The sequence below is a fragment of the Moschus berezovskii genome, chromosome 15, assembly GCF_049115385.1.
Source record: "Moschus berezovskii isolate FMDL1 chromosome 15, NW_MosBer_1.0, whole genome shotgun sequence".
NCBI classification, from domain to species: domain Eukaryota; kingdom Metazoa; phylum Chordata; class Mammalia; order Artiodactyla; family Moschidae; genus Moschus; species Moschus berezovskii.
Genome location: NC_142474.1, coordinates 26,912,651 through 26,928,344, shown reverse-complemented (window position 1 = coordinate 26,928,344; position 15,694 = coordinate 26,912,651). Strand labels below are relative to the sequence as shown.

The 15,694-nt window shown below is 37.8% G+C and overlaps 1 long non-coding RNA gene across 1 annotated transcript; it reads right to left on the bottom strand.

Moving 5' to 3' along the window:
• Positions 1 to 895: 895 nt before the first annotated feature.
• On the bottom strand, positions 896 to 14,825 carry LOC129561496 (uncharacterized). Its single transcript, XR_008687006.2, has 3 exons — positions 14,182 to 14,825; positions 12,186 to 12,267; positions 896 to 4,334 (listed from the first exon to the last, which is right to left on the bottom strand). It is a non-coding gene; the product is annotated as an uncharacterized LOC129561496 (long non-coding RNA).
• Positions 14,826 to 15,694: the final 869 nt, after the last annotated feature.

The following is a 15,694-nucleotide window of genomic DNA, read 5'->3' as shown; positions in this document are numbered from 1 at the left end:
CGGCACCAGAGAGGGCGGGGAGTGCAGAGGTTAGGAGCAGGGGTTCTGGGGACTGCCCTGTGGTCCAGTGGTTAGGACTAGCGCTGCCACTGCAGAGGGCACCAGTTCGATCACCAGTGTGGGAATTAAGCTCCTGCATGCCCTTTGGCCCCCAGTGCAGCCAAAAATAAAAAAGGAGTGAATCTGGAGCCAGAGCAGAGTGGCATGGGAGTTCCAGGCTCCTCGTGACCTCAAATGAAGGATGCCTTCCTGTATCTCAGTTTCCTCCTCCATAGATGGTGTGATTAAAAACATAATGTATAATATAGTTTAGTTGTGTATAACTTAACATGTACTATTGTATCCATTATACGCATGTAACTGTGATATGAAATATATAGCTATGCAGTAATGTAGCATATTGTTGTGTGTGCTCAGTCATATCTGACTCTTTGTGGCCCCACAGACTATAGCCTGCCAGGCTCACCTATCCATGGAATTTTCCAGGCAAGAATACTGGAGAGAGTTGCCATTCCCTTCTCCAGGGGATCTTCCCAACTCAGGGATCGAACCCAAGTCTCTTGCATCTCCTGCTTTGGCACATGGGAGGCCCTAAATGTAACACATTAGTAGATATTAATCTATATAACAAAATATAGTATAGCATAATAAATTATATAATTGGTAATATATTACTTTATATATATGTAATTATAGCATGTGAAATGTTATATAAGTATATAGTAATATAAAAATATAACCATGACTAATCAGTAATAAAATAAAATTTATAATGTATAGTATAACAAATTATATATAATTTAATAGATAATGTGTAAACTCACATATGTGTGTAATTATAAACTATGTTATATAAATATATGTAGTAACAACACATTTTTAACCTATAATATCATATGACACAAACAGGATTTAAAGCCTCTTACAATTGTCAAAAGTATTGAAGTATTTTGACAAGGCCTAGCCCATAATAAACACTCAGTAAGTATAAAATTTTATTGCTATAGTTGTATAGTTTATGAGTAGCAAAGAATTAAACAGTGCCTGCCCCAGGGTAACTACTCCATCGATGTTATCTTTTACTGGTATGCAGCAGGTGAGTATTAAAACACTTAGTGCCCAATACTCATGTTAATTTCATACTGTAGTACACTTAGCAAGCTTTCTTTGGGATTTTCTTAAGTCATGCAATCATCCATACATAATGAGAATGTTACCTTCTACTTCCTCGTGTATTTAATTCCATTTGTTATTATTATTTTGTCTAATTGTTCTAGAAGTGCAGTTTTTAGGACAAAATTATATAACAGTTATGAGAACAGAAATTTGTTGTTCCTGACTTCAAGAATATTGAGTATTGCTGGCTGTTGAATCCATTCTCACTACCGGTGATGTTAAGGAAGTGTCCTTTTATTACTATTCTGCCAAGGCCTTAAAAAAAAAAAAAGAATCAGGAAGAGGCCTAGTGGTCTCAAATGCCTTTTCAATTCCCACTGAGTTACTGAAGGGTCTTCTCCTTTGTTCTATTAACTAGAGAAACATACTGACTGATTTGTGATGCTCATCCTTTGCCTTCTGTCCCTAAACCCCACTTTCTGTGGTCTGGATCTTGTTCACTACGATTCAGTTCATCTCCTAATTTGTAAAGAGGTGCATCAGGGTCGGGAGACAAAGGATCAGTACCATCTGGGGGAAGAACTAAATGAGGCAGAAGCCCAAGGTAACAAGATTGCTCAGATGGTACCAACTGGTGGAACCAGCTTTGATGAACCTAAAGCCACAATGGGATGCAGAGGAAAACTGTCAGAACTGCTTATTTTGAGGATAAGGGCAGAAACTGACTCCTGAAACTCACCTGCATTTAAAATCTTACAGTAAAGGTTTGAGGTGCAGCAGATTCACTGAATCAAGCCTGGAAAAGCTCTTATCATGGTCATATGTGAGGATGAGTTAATTCCGTGTCTGAATTTAAAACTCCTAACTGGGGGGAAAAAAGTGACATAAGTTTAATTTTTATCTTCAGTATGTAGGTGTAAAACAAATCCTGTTTTATATAGAAAGAACAGTTTTACTTTGAAGACACGATGGATTTCATCAAGGGTTGAACCTTGATCGATTGAACTCATCACAGGCACACACCAGGGACCTCATTGTGTCTCTACTACTACTATTAATACTACTTAATAAAAGTAAAACTCATAAGACAAAGGGTAAGGTACTACTACAACTTCAATTTATTGCTGAAACTATTATAAGAATATTTGAACCTCTATATGAAGAAAATGGAGATGTTTATAGTTGCGGAAAGAAGCAATTATGGAATTCTTTTTGGGGTGATTTGTCAATGGATTGTATGATGAGTTACAATTTTAGGGGGAAAGGTTTAATGCTTTGTTATCATGTACTGTCATTTTGAATTTAACCTGAATTATCTGCTGGTGTTTAGATTTTCCAGTTACTAATTAAAGAAAGGTCCCTTCTTTTTTGCAATATGTATTCATTTCTGCAATATGTATTCATTGGATTCTGGTTCCTAGAGACAAATGAGAATTATTCCAGCTACTTCAGTGACAATAATTCTTTTTTGTTTTTTCTTTTGAGAAGGCGAGAAAAGTTGAATTTCTCCTTAAAACTTTCTGCACCAGTTTGATTTCCCCCTCACCTTTTTACCATTTTTTTCTTTAGGAGCTTCTATTTCTCTGACCTACAGCTTTTTAGTGGCCAGTCTATTTACAATCTGGTACTAAAAGATTTTTTTGGCTTGAAATTAAGGTCAAAATGCATCATCAAATCACCTGAATGAAACTACATTAAAGGAGTCATCAAACTAAAAGACCCTAAGGCATTAGAATCTTGAGAGCCACGAGGAAAGTGTTGGTAGGTAGGGTCAGGGAGGTCTTACTTTCACCTTCCTATTATTGAAAGAGCCACCGTGTGATGATCTCATTAATTTCAAGAGACAGTTGATGGAAAGGCCCTCCTGTTTCTCCAGGTGTTTCATTTTCAAACTCTTCATGACTTTGAATGACAGGTGCTCTTCTGGGCTGTATGGTCAAGGCCACTGATTCCAGATTCTTAAATGGGAGTATTTCTTTCTTTCACTCTCTTCCTAAACCTACTCCCAAGTCTGACCTCCCAGCCAGAATCATGGCTCTCAGTTTGTATCTGTCACTTCAGAGAGGAAGGAATCTGGGATGCAAGGCTGGAGACCACCTACATAGGAAGACCCAAAGTCCCTAATTACAAAACCACATTTGTGTCTCAGAATGTATGCTCTAAAGACATGGAGGGCACCCAGACTTCCTTGGGGTTGTGCTCAGCAGCTTGAGCTCCTTGGTCATCATTTGGTCCAGCACAGGTCCACAGAGTCAATCAGTAATGGGGAAAGGATTTCCTGGACAGCACATTGACTTCCCAGGTGCAGCAGTGGTAAAGATTCCACCTGCTAATGCAGGAGAGGCAAGAGACTTGGGTTCAATTCCTAGGTAGGGGAGATTCCCCCAGAGAAAGAAATGGCAACCCCACTCCAGTGTTCTTGCCTGGAGAGTTCCATGGACTGGTTCCTGGTGGGCTACAGTCCATGGGGTCGCATAGAGTTGTATGCAACTGACTACAGCACAACACATATTGACTGTCTTTCAGCAACATCACTGATTTATCTCCAGTCCAACAAATTTGGGTGTTGAATGAAGTGTCTTCGGTCAGAGTTTAAAATCACAGGCTCTGGAGCCTGATTACCTGGATTTGAATCCCAGCACTGCCCCTTATGGCTGCTTGATTGTAGACCAAGGAAGTTGTTCAGCTTTCTGGTTGTCGGGTTCCTTGTTTGTGAAACACGGATGATAATAGCCCCTTGGGTTATTCCTTGTAAAGCACTAAACAAGGTCAAGCAGGTAGTGGGGACTGAGTAACACCGTGGGTCTTACTTTTATCGTTAATTTACTTTGGCAAGTCTCTCAAGGATCAGTGATGTGATTACATGTAATTCTTCTTATTATTTTTTTTTTGTAAACTTATTTATTTTTGGCTGCTCTGAGTCTTCCTTGCTGTGAGTTGGCTTTCTCAAGCGGTGGAGAATGGGTGCTACTCTCTAGTTGCGAGGCATGGGCTTCTCATTGCAGTGGCTTCTCTTGCTACTGACTGTGGGCTCTATCTAGAGCACGCAGGCTCAGTTGTTGTGGCTCATGGGTTTAGTTGCTCAATGGCATGTTGGATCTTCTTGGACCAGGGATCGAATCCATGTCCCCTGCACTGGCAGGCAGATTTTTAACCACTGGACCACCAGGGAAGTCCTAATTCTTGTTTGAAATTATTTGCAATGGCCACTCATTACCCTGGAAGTTAAAAAAAAAATAAAGTTTAATCTTGATTAGGATTTTTCTTTCTTTTTTCTTGTTTTTAAAATTTTGATACAAAATGAGTATATACAGAATTAGATGGGGGTGTCATGTACAACATGATGACTATCGTTAATAAGATTATTGTCTATTTGAAAGTTGCTAAGAGAGATTTTGAAAGTTCTCATCACAAAAAATTTTTAACTGTGTGGTGATGGATGGATGTTAAATTTATTGTGGTGATCATTGTGCAATAAATGTCAAATTACTACATTGCACACCTGAAGCAAATATAATATTGCATGTCAATTATGTCTCACTTTTAAAAATTAGAATAATTAATGAACCCTCGAGGACTCATCTTTCAGGTTCAACCAGGATGGACTCGAAGCTAATATTGTTTGGCCTCTGCCCGATACCAGTGATGTCCTGGAGCTGACTTGCTCTGCCTGCCAAGACCCAGTTCCGTGTTCTGTTCCAAGACCCAAGATTCTCTTCCCAATTCTGTGTTCAATGACACACTGCTGGGAGTTTGCAGCCAACCATGGTGGGAGTATTTACATCATGGAAATTGGCAACTGCTACAAATCAAGCCTTCTCCCCTGCTCCCACTTCTGTGCTGGAAGAGCCTGTTGTTAAGGAATTACCAGACACCTGCTGCTACAACTCCCACCCCCACCCCATTAGATTCTTTTGGAACATCATATTATTTTGTTTCAGTGTGTACACCTAAAATATTACAATTCCTTTAAAAATAAAACCATAATTCCCTTGTCACATATTAAAAAGTTAACACTAATTTTTAAAATATTGTCAAATATCCACATGTTCTGATTTCCCTGATAATTTCATTACTTTTTATATTTTTATTTTTACTTTTTTCATAATTGTTGTTTTGTTCAAATAAGAATTCAAAATAAGTCTGAACTGCAGGGTGGCAAAATCTAAACTAGAGAAAACTCTAGAGGACAAATAACCCTTTTCCTTCAATAACTAAAGAGTTGTTTAAAAAAAAGGAAGAGGGGGAGAAACCTATGAATTAGGCAAAATTTAATAGTTATATATGAGGGAGAATGGATACATGTATGTATGTGGCTGAGTCCCTTTGCTGTCCCCCTGAAACTATCACCATATTGTTAATCAACTATGTGTATGTGTGTGTTAGTCGCTCAGTCATGTCCAACCCTATCCAGCCCCATGGACTGTAGCCCACCAGGCTTCTCTGTCCATGGGATTCTCCAGGTAAGAATACTGGAGTGGATTACCCTGCCCTCCTCCAGGGGAATCTTCCCGACCCAGGGATCAAAACCAGGTCTCCTGCATTGCAAGCGGACTTTACCATCTGAACCACAAAGGAAGCCCCTACGCTCCAATATAAAATTTAAAAAGTCATATAAATGAAATACAACATGTGAGTCCTATCCAAGCAGTAGTTTCCCATGTTTTCTCCTAAAACCTTTGTTGTTTTACCTTTCACATGCTAAATGATTTTCCCCATCTTTATTGAGGTATAATAGATAATGGAAGAACTTTCCTGGTAGCTCAGCTGGTAAAGAATCTGCCTACAAGAGACCCTGGTTCAATTCCTGGGTTGGGAAGATCCCCTGGAGAAGTGATAGGCTACCCACTCCAGTATTCTTGGGCTTCCCTGGTGGCTCAATCAGTAAAGAATCTGCGTGCAAAGCAGGAGAACTGGGTTCAATCCCTGGGTTGGGAAGATTCTGCAACAGCTACCCACTCGAGTATTCTGGCCTGGAGAATTCCACGGACTATGGAAAATGTATGTATTTACCTTGTACAATTTGATGTTTTGGTATATGTATACATTGAAACTATCACCATAATCAAGTTCATTAACATATTCATCATCTCACATAGTTATGATTTTCTTTTCTGTTTTTTCTTTGTAGTGAGAACACTTAGGGTCCACTCTCCTAGCAAATTTAAAGCACAATGCAGTATTAACTACAGTCATATTGTGTACATCAGATCCCCAAACTTATTCTTTTGCATAGCTGAAACTTTACCTCCTAAACTATCCTTCCCCTCCCCTGCATAACCCCAACCCCTGCAACCACCAATCCTAACCCTCTGCTTCTATGAGTTTCACTCTGTTAGATCCCACACATGAGGAAGATCACCCAGTACTTGCCTTTTTGTGTCTAGCTTGTTTCACTTGGCATAATGTCACCTAGGTTCATTCATATTATCATAAATGACAGGATTTACTTCTTTTTTAAAGGTTGTATAATATTCCATTGCATATACAGTATTTTCTTTTATCTGTTTGTCCATAGACCTCTGTACACCTGAAACTAACACAAGATTGCAAATTAACTATACTTCAATTTAAAAAATGGTAAAAAAAAAAAAAGTCAACTCAAAATAGATTAGAGAGTTAAACATAAGACCTGAAGCCATAAAACTAATACAGGAAAACATAGGAAAAAAGTTTTTGATAATGGTCTGGGTGGTGATTCTTTGGATACTGAAAGCACAGGCAACAAAAGCAAAAATAGGGGAGTGAGATTGCATTTAACCAAAAAGGTTGAGCACAGAAGCACTCAACAGAGGGAAAAGACAATGCAGGGAATAGAAAAATAGATGTGCATAAGTGGTTAATATCCAAAGTTGGTAAGGAACTCATAAAACTAAAAAAAAAAGAATCTAATAATCTGAATATAAAATAGGCAAAGGGCATGAATAGATATTTCTCAAAAGTAGACATACACATGGCCAACAGTATATGAAAACACGTTCATTATCACTAATCATGTGGGAAATGCAAATCAAAACTACCATGAGATACTGCCTCACCCCTGTCAGAGTGACTATTATCAAAAAGGTAAAATGTAAGTGTTGGTGAGGATGTGGAGAATAGAGAACACTTACACACTATTGATTGGATGTAAATTGGGGTGGCCATTATGGAAAACAGTATGGAGATTCTTCAAAAAATTAAAAATAGAGCTAACATATGATCCAGTAGCCCTATTTCTGGGTACTCGCCGAAATAAATGCAATCAGCGTCTTGAGATAACCCTCCCCCATTCACTGCAGCTTTCACTGCACCCCAGTCATAGTAGCTAAGATATGGACACAGTCTAAATTGATCTATTTACAGATGGATTAAAAAAAGATTGTATATGCGATAGAATATTATTCAGCTTTAAAAAAGAAGTAAATCCTGTTGTTTATGATAATGTGGATGAACCTGGATGACATTATGCTAAGTGAAATAAGCTAGACACAAAAAGACAAGTGCTGGGTGATCTCCCTTATGTGTGGGATCGATCTAACAGAGTGAAACTCATAGACGCATAACCATAGATATGAAATACATGTAATGTAAAATAGTTATATAATATTATATGGGCATATATTATATAATATATAAATATATAATATATACATTATATAATAATTATGTATATCAAATAAGTATATATTATGTAATTAAGTATCTATTACATATATATTACTATTTTATTACTGTAGCTTTGTAATATATATTTTTTGAGTATTTATTTATTTGGCTGTGCAGGGTCTCAATTGCAGCATGCAGGATCTTCGATCTTCTTCTTGCAGCTTGTGAGATTTAGTTCCTTGACTAGGGATCAAACTTAGGTCCCCTGCCTTAGGAGTACACAGTCTTACCAGGGAGGTCCCTGTAGTGTATTTTTTAAAAAGAAAGTGTGTTACCCCCACTTTGTTGATCTTATTCAAATTGTTTTTGCTATTTGGGGGTCTTTTGTTCCATGTTAATTTTAGGATTTTTTTTTTCTATTTCTGTAAAGAATGTCTTTGGGGTTTTGATAGTGAATGTGCTGAATCTATAGATCATTTTGGGTAGTACGGACATTTTAATAATATTCTTCTAATCCATGAAAATAGGATGCCTTTCCACTCACCTATGTTTTCTTTAATTTCCTTCATCAGTGGTTTATAATTTTTAGTGTACCAGTCTTTCAACTCTTTGGTTTATTTCTAAGTTGTTGTTTTTTCCTTCTTGCTATTGTGATGGAATCGTTTTCTCTGTTTCCTCGTAGGATAATGTGTTGCTTGTATAGAATTGAGACTCATTTTTTATGTTTTCTATCCTGAAACTTTACTGAATTCATACTAGTTCTAACAGTTTTTTTGTTTTTTGTTGAGTTTTGAGAATTTTCTACGTATACTATCGTGTCATCTGCAAACACAATTAATTTTGCTTCCTCCCTTCCAATCTGGATGGCTTTTATTTCTTTTTCCTGTTTAATACTCTGGCTACAACTTCTAGTACTATGCTGAACAAAACAGATGAGAGTGGGCATCTTTGTTTTATACTGACTCTTAGAGGAAAAGCTTTCAGTTTTCCCCAATTTATTACGGTGTTAGCTGTGTTTTCCTTGGTGGCCTCATTGTATAGAGGAAAGTTCCTTCTACACTGATTTTGTTGAGAGACTTTTTAAATTTTTATTTATTTATGGCTGTACTGGGTCTCGGTTACTGCCCTGGCCTTTCTCTAGTTGCAATGAGCAGGGGCTACTCTTCATTGCAGTAGCCGGGCTTTCTTATTGCAGTGGTGTCTCTTTGCAGAGCACAGACTGTGGGGCAGGCGGGCCTCAGTGGTTGTGGCACATGGGCTCGGCAGTTGTGGTTTCTGGGCTCTGGACCCCAGGCTCGGCAGTTGTGGCACACAGGCTTAGTTGCTGTGAGGTATGTGGGATCTTCCCGGACAAGGGATTGAACCTACATCTCCTGCATTGGCAGGCGGATTCTTTAGCACTGAGCCATCAGGGAAGCCCCTGATGAGAGTTTTTAATCATGAATGGATGTTGACATTTGTCAAATGTTTTTCTGCGTTGATTGAGATGATCATGTGATTTTTACTCTTTATGCTGAACTATCTTTATATTCCAGAAATAAATCCCACTGGTTCATGGTATATGATCTTCTTAATGCATTATTAAATTTGGTTTGTTAGTGTTTTGAGGATTTTTGCATCTATGTTCATCAGGGATATTGGTTTGTAGTTTTGGCTATGCCATGTGGCTTACAGGATCTTAGTTCTCTGACTATGGATTGAACCCAGGCCCTAGCAGTGAAAGCAGAGTCCTACACTGGGGCACGAGGGAATTCCCTCTTATGGTGTCTTTATCTGGGTTTGGTATCAGGGTATTAGATGCTGGCCTCATAAAATGGGTTTGGAAGTGTTCCCTCTTCTGTTATTTTGGACAAGTTTAAGAAGAATTGGTATGAATTCTTCTATGAATGCTTAGTAGAATTCATCCATGACACCATCTAGCCCTGGGCTTTTCTTTGTTGGGAAGGATTTGATTACTAATTCAATCTGCTTTATTTGTTATTAGTCTGTTCAGAATTTCTGTTCTTCTTGATTTAGTTTTGGTGGGTTGTATGTTTCTAGGAATTTATATATTTCATCTAAGTTATCCAGTTTATTGGGATATAATTGTTCATAATAATCCCTTATTATCTTTTTATATTTAATAGCTGAGGCATCTGTTGTAATGGCTCCTCTTTCATTTCTGATTTTTAAAATTTGAGTCTTTTTTCTGTTAGTTTCACTAAGGGTTTGTTGGTTTTGTTTATATTTTCAAAAAAAACAATTCCTAGTCCCCCCACCTCTGTTTTTCTATTCTCTGTTTGATTTACTTCTGCTCTAATCTTTACTGTTTCTTTTCTTCTGCTAGCTTTCAGCTGAGTTTGTTCTTTCTCTGGTTCTTTGAGATGTAAAGTTACGTTGCTTGTTTGAGGTCTCTGCTCTTTTCAATGCTGGAGTCCATCATTAAAAACACTCCTCTAAGTGCGCTTGTACTGCATCCGGTAAGTTATGGGATGTTATATTTTCATTTTTGTTTATCCCAACACGGTTTTCAAATTTCCTTTTAAATTTCTCTTTGAATCCATCATCGTTCAAGAATGTGTGTAGTGTCCCCATATTTGTGAATTTTCTCCTTTTCTTACTGTTCTGATTTCTAGTTTCATTCCATTTTAGATGGAAAAGATACTTAGAATGATTTTAATGTTAAATTCATTGCGATATGTTTTGTGACTTAACACATGATTTATCCTGGAGAATATTTCATGTGCGTTTGAGAATAACATTTATTCAGTGGTATATATCTGTTAAATCTTAGTGTCTATGGGTTTGTTATGTTGTTCAAGTCAGCTGTTGGGTAGATCATTTAGAAGGAAAATCAAACTTGAAAGGCTATTGATTTTTGCGTGTTCATCTTAGAACTCTGTTCTTTGCTAAATTCTCAATTTTTAATAATTGTCTTTCTGTGAACTTTTTGGGGGAGTTAAGTTATTTAATTATATCATTTGTGATAAAGAATAGTTTTACTTCTTTCCAATTCTCAGACCTCTAATTCTTTTCTTTTGGCTAATTGAATTGGCTTATATGCTCAATAAAATGATATAGTATGGCAATGTGAGGCAACCTTGTCTTTTTTGATTCTTATTTCTGACATTGGTGGAAAAGCTTTAGATGTTCTTCATCAAGTAAATTGTTGAGTATTGGAGAAAAATATGCTTTATAGATGTATCATATATAATAATTTATCTATATATAACATTTATATAATATAATTAATGTTATGTATATGTTACATAAATTCATCATATTAAGGGGCATCCATTAATCACTATTTTATTGGATTATTAAAAATAGGTATTAAATTCTGGCAAATATTACTGTTTTGCTAGTATTGAACCAACCTTGACTTCAAAGAATAAATCTTACCTAGGCATGATGTTTTATTTTTTTAATCTAATATTGGATTCTGCTTGCTTATATTTTAAAGTTTTATGACTGATATACATAAATGAGATTGGTCTGTAATTTTATTTTTGGATGCAATCTTTGGCATGTTTTAGAATCAGTGTTTTACTTTATAAAAATAATTTTGAAATTTTCCTTTGGTTATACGCTTGAATAATTTAAGTAGCATTGGAATCGCTTGAATTTTAAAGGTTTAGTAGAATTCCCCTATATAACTACCTGGGTCTGCCTTTTTCCATTTCCTCATTATATATAAAGAATCCTTTCTTCCCTTTCATCCTAGATTCTTTTTTTAAGTATATATTACTGAAAAAAAAATCAAATAAATCATAGGTAGATAGTTCTGTGAATTTTCTCAAATAGAATATGCTTGCTTAATCAGCATTTAGATCGAAACAAACCCTGGTGCCCCAGAAACCACTTTCATGTTTTCTTGCACTCTCCAGCTTCCCACAAGAGCCCGAAGCCCTTTGGTCACGGTGTTCTCTAGGCTCTGTATTTTTTTTTTTCTATATTATATGGTCCACTTAAGTCTTTTTATTTTCTTTGATCTCCAGTCAATTTTGATTAACCAGTATTTTTTTGGAAAATTATCTATTTCATCCAAGCTTTCAAACTGATTTACCTATAATTAGTCCTTTATGATTTGAATGGTTTACCTGTTTTATTCCCTAATCCTTAAAAACAACAGGTTCTAAGTGGAGATGTTCCACTAAGGTCCATGCAACAAAAGATTACAAACCTGTGTGTGTGTATGCATGAATGTGCAATAGTGTTATTGAACAGATACTTTTCTGTCTGTCTGGCTAGCTAGCTAGCTATTTACTGTCTTGCTATCCTGGTATCTCTGTATATTTCACATGGTAGAGAGAATAAAGAGCATCTACAAAGCATGTACATGTGCATTCCAGATGAAAGAGCTGATTGGGGCATCCTGTTCTCCTTTCTGCTTTAGGCTAAGATATACCATTTTGCAACCAGGAGAGAGAAGCCAAGAGAATTGTGGAGGCATTGGCATTGCCATTTGATGAGCTGCTGAGATAAAACCAGGAAACACCTACCTCCAGAGTTCTTGGTGAGAGATGTAAGCCTCTGTTTGTTCCACTCCAAGTCGGGTTCCGTTATGTGTAGCTGAATACATTCCTGATACAGAGAACAAGACAGGCAAAATCAGACAATTGTTTTGTTCATAGTATATAAATATTGATACACAGAAAAATTATCATAGAGACACTAAATTCCCCAACTCTCTATTAGCAACCTGAGTAGCAGTTACACTAATTAAGTGAATATTGCATGACCTTTATAGTGTAACCAGTGTTAAAAGTATAGTTTGCATAAATTATTCACAATGTTTTAGATATATTTTACCTTTTTTATTTTTGTACAGTGGGATAACAGATTGTGCACATCTTACATGGATGATAGTGTACATCCTCCTAGGGTTTCAAAGTGATTAAGGGGAATAACCCCTATAAAGGGCCTAGGACACTGTCTGGCACATAAAGTGCCAGTAAAGTGCCCCATAAATGCTAATAATATTTTAATAATCAGTATCGATAAAGAAGAGTGATGTTTGCTACTGGTAACTCATACTTAACTGACTAGCTCCTTCTTATCCTTTGTATTCCAGTAAGAAAAGCCTCCTCCTCCAAAAAGCTCTCCCTGGCTATTCTATCTCAAGTGGAATCCCTCCAATAGTTCCCATTCCCCATTGCCCCCAACCTGTTTACTAGCCCAGAGGCCTTGTCATCATCTGTAATTCAATTATTTATTTGGTAAATGCATGTCTCCCCTGATAGACATAAACCCCATGAGAGCTGAACATAGTGGCTGGCATAGATTCTCTATTCTCTATTTGTTGAATAAAAAGACCAAAAAATGTCTAAGAAATTATTATGATAAGAGAATATATGATAATGACATAGAAGGGTTGTGCTGAGGTGACTGTTTCTTTGGGGATAATTTTGAAAGTGAAGATGGGTAAAAATTCTAGACCTTCTTCAAACTAAAGCTTCATCAGGCCACTTAGTGGTTTATTATTGGTGGTAAAGAATCTGCCTGCAATGCAAGAGACGTAGAACATACAGGCTCAATCCCTGGGTTGGAGTGTGTGTCCAGTGCCACTCTGAGGGAGGAGGACACTCCTTCCTTCCACTCTGCTGCCTACTCAAGAATCTCCCTACCCCCGTCACCACCGGCTATGGAATCCAAAGGAGCCATGCAGGATTTCCCCTTGGGGTCATGGGTCATGGTCTCCCCACAACTGACATCCTGGAAAGACTAGCAGGAGACCCTCTTTCTTTTCCCATATTGTCTAGAACTACAGGATATGCTAGCAGCCAAGCAGTGTGCTTTGGCTACCTGAGTTTGAAGCCCACCTTCCCTGCTTATTAATCTTTATTGGGGCAAGTTACTTTGGCCTCTCTAGGCCATGTTTAGTCATTGGTAAAAAAGGCGGAAACAGCAGACCCTGCCTGTTTAGGCGCTGATGGGTGCCTGGTAGATGCTGGATAGCTGTGACTTTTATTACCATCCTTCTGGACGCCATCACAGTCTCTGCCAGTTTTGATCAGCAAGGGCCTGGGGTTCTTGGATTGCATTTTTCACCTATACATGTTCTATAGCTTGAGAATTTGTTTTCTAATTGTGATGGATATGTGGCCAGTGCTATGGCAACCTAATGTGGATTATTCTGAGAAGGTTCTAGAATCTCTGGATGGGTGGGGCCTCCGGCTGGCCATCTTGGAAGAGGGGTTTGGGAACTATTATGGTGGGCTGGTCTTGCAGTTGTTGCCCAGGGTTTAATGTTTATTTGGGGTACTTTGGAGGATTATGCAAATTTAAGGGGCGGGTCTTTGACTGTATTTGGATAGCAAGCACTCATGTCGATTGTATGTTCATTGGGTGGCTTTTGAGTGTCATTTTGTGATGAAATCTCGCTAGTAAGCACCCAATTTTTATGTGGAATGAATGTTACATAGGAACTTTGGGAAGGTTAATGGATAGGGGGTGTTTGCTACTTTTCTTGCCGTCAGTGGTACACTCTTTGCTCACCTCTGCAGTACTGAGCTTGAGGATTAATTGGCTGGGGTTAATTTGACCTGGAAAATAGAACAGGAAGTAGGGTTTGGGCCTGAGGTACAGAGTCAACTTAACTGATGTCCCATTTGGCCTGTTTCAGAGGATGCAATGGTTGATGCTGGGGGTGAGCTGGTCTTTCCCTCCCAGACTTCTAGGAAGCCACACCATGGGTGACCATGAGCTTAAGGGATGAACCTGGGGATGAAGGACTATAGGAAGCCCAAGAGGACCTCAGGTCCAAGCCATAACCCATCAAGGATTCAGTGAATTTGGTGTGGGACCTATGAGTGCTGGTGCCCATTCCCTCTCCCAGCAATGGTGCAAGATTTGTATTTGTATTTCACTTCATTATGAGTGAAGTTGCATGGTTTCCCCAGTGTTAGTTGCTGGTAAGTCACTTCAGTCGTGTCCGACTCTGTGCGACCCTACAGACGGCAGCCGACCAGGCTCCGCCGTCCCTGGGATTCTCCAGGCAAGAACACTGGAGTGGGTTGCCATTTCCTTCTCCCAGTGTTAGTTAGTTGTACCATTTTAGAAAGTGAAATTGCTTGTTCCTGTACCTTGCCCATTTTTGTGATGGGCTTGTTTGTTAATTCTTAAGAACTCTTTGCTTATTAGGGAAATTAACCTGTCGTTACAGATTTTTACCCAGTCTCCACCCCCACCCCCATTCGCATGTAAATTTTGCACTCTCCTCGGCCAATCCCCCCTTTATGGTTTTTAAATCTTATGTCATGCTTATTGCCTTCTATAAACCAATATTTTATTTTTAAGGTAGCCATTTTAAAGATATATTTTTATATTTAAATATATGTTTTTGACCCACATTGAGTCCATTTGTGTATGGAATGAGGGTAGGGATAGATATTTGTACCTTTTTAAAAAGTAAAATTGCCTGTTCATATACCTTGCCCATTTTTGTGGTGGCTTGCTTATTAATTCTTAGGGGTTCTTTGCTTATTAGGGAAATTAATCCTTTCTTACATATTTTTAACCAGTTCCACCCCCACGCCCATTCATATTTGATCTTACATTTTATACAGCCCTCTTCTATCCCATCCCCCACCCCCACTATACATTTTTTAAATCTTAGGTCATGCTTAGATGGGCCTTCTATAAACTAAGATTTCAGTTGTAAAAATCACCATTTTAAAAGTACATGTTTGTATTTTAACATATGTGTTTGACCTACACCAAGTTCATTTGTGTATGGAATGATGTAGAGATAATTAGTTATTTGTACTTTTTTAAACAGTAAAATTTCTTGTTCATATATCTTGCCCATTTTTGTGATGGCTTATTACATAAGAGCTCTTTGCTTATTAGGGAAATCAAACCTTTCTTATGTATTTTTACCCAGTTTCCACCCCAACCCCATTCTTATTTGATTTTAAGTTTTGTATAGCCGTCTCCCACCCCACCTCCCCACCCCCACTTTATATTTTTTTAATCTGAGGTCATGCATAGAGGGGCCTTCCGTAAGATT